General features: G+C 42.7%; 1 non-coding gene across 1 annotated transcript; it reads left to right on the top strand.

Annotated features, from left to right (window-relative positions):
- Window positions 1-361: 361 nt before the first annotated feature.
- Window positions 362-465, top strand: LOC112798873 (small nucleolar RNA R71). The gene has a single exon (XR_003200470.1). It is a non-coding gene; the product is annotated as a small nucleolar RNA R71 (small nucleolar RNA).
- Window positions 466-1,785: the final 1,320 nt, after the last annotated feature.

The following is a 1,785-nucleotide window of genomic DNA, read 5'->3' as shown; positions in this document are numbered from 1 at the left end:
ATCTGGATCATAAGCATCTCCTTCATAGAAGGTGTTTTGAGTGCTGCCTGTTGTAGCTTGCATTACATTCAAATACTGAGAGATCATATTGACCTGTTGGGTTAAGATCTTGTTCTGAGCTAATATGGCATTTACAGTGTCAACTTCCAGGACTCTTTTCTTCTGAGCTACCCCATTGTTCACAGGCTTTCTCTTAAAAGTGTACATGAATTGGTTTTTTGCAACCATTTCAATGAGTTCTTGTGCCTCTTCGAGCATTTTCTTCAACTGGAGTGATCCACCAGCAAAATGGTCCAATGACATCTTAGACATCTCAAATAGACCATCATAAAAGATACCTAGGATAGTCCATTCTGAGAGCATGTCAGGAGGACATCTCCTGATCAATTGCTTATATCTTTCCCAAGCTTCATAGAGAGATTCACCCTCTTTTTGTTTGAAGGTTTGAACTTTCACATTGAGCTTGCTCATCTTTTGAGGTAGAAAGAACTTGGCCAAGAAAGCATTGACCAACTTTTTCCAAGAGTCTAGGCTCTTCTTAGGTTAGGAATCCAACCATATCCTAGCTCTGTTTCTAACAGCAAAAGGGAAAAGTAGAAGCCTATAGACCTCAGGATCCACTCTATTGGTCTTAACAGTGTCACAGATTTGCAAAAACTCGGATAAGAATTGATATGGATCTTCTAGTGAAAGTCCATGGAATTTGCAATTCTGTTGCATTAGAGAGACTAACTGAGGCTTTAGCTCAAAGTTATTTGCTCTAATGGCAAGTATAGAGATGCTTCTTCCATAAAAGTCAAAAGTGGGTACAGTGAAGTCACCAAGAACCTTCCTTGCATCTACTCCATTATTCTGCTCGGCTGTTGTTCCGAGTGTTACCTGAAACTATAGGTCGATCTCGGACGAGATCTTCTGTACTGGTCAGGCTATTGTGTCCGACTTGGTGATGGTGCTGATCCTTCGTCCTCGGATGGTAGGGGGTACCTGCAAGGGACTCCGATGCTTAAGTTAGCAAGGGTATTAAGCAGGTATTGAGTAGAATCAAAGTATAAGTTATACCTGGGTGCTCCAGCGTATTTATAATGGTGGGGAGTGACCTTTCCGAAGATAAGATAGTTATCTTTATCTTATCTTATCTTTGAGTGAGGTCTTCTTATCTTCAAGGGAACTGCCTTTATCTCTACGGGCTTTGGGCTGCCCTTGGATTCGGGACGTGTTCCTCTGTTTGGGCCCTTTATTGGGCTTTTCTGTGACTTGGCCGAGCTCTTTGAGAAGAGGTCGGGTCGTCTTGACCTGAAGAGGTCGGTCGCTTTGTCTGTAGAACATCCCGGGTCGGCCAGCTCGACCCAGGGTATGAACAGTGCCCCTGCTTGAGCTCGGTCTTTATCTAGAGGTTGAGTTTTGGACTTCGAGCCTGCTCAGGAAAAGCCGAACTCGAGCATTTTGTTGCTTTATCTTTGTAGAGCTCCTTTTTGAATGCGGAATGTTTCTGTTTTTTTTATAGTGCGCGTTTTTGCTTTTAGCGCTCCCGTTTTGGAAACGTGCGAGGGTTTAACACCCTCATTAATTGGCTTTAAATGCCCCATTTCTCTTGGTTCTTTTATTTCAAATTTTGTATCCAAGAGACGGTTTTCTTTTTCCTATAACTTCCCTTCTTTTTCGCCGTTTTCTGTCCTGCCTTTCTTATCTTCTTTTTGTGACGTTTTTAGCTTTTCACTGGTGCTTCTGCTTCGAGGTCGAGCCTTGCCGCTCTGATCTATTTTTCGGCTTTTTCCTTCAAAGCTT

This window comes from Arachis hypogaea, chromosome 4 (genome assembly GCF_003086295.3).
Source record: "Arachis hypogaea cultivar Tifrunner chromosome 4, arahy.Tifrunner.gnm2.J5K5, whole genome shotgun sequence".
Classification (NCBI taxonomy): domain Eukaryota; kingdom Viridiplantae; phylum Streptophyta; class Magnoliopsida; order Fabales; family Fabaceae; genus Arachis; species Arachis hypogaea.
This window is presented reverse-complemented; position numbering and strand designations above follow the sequence as displayed.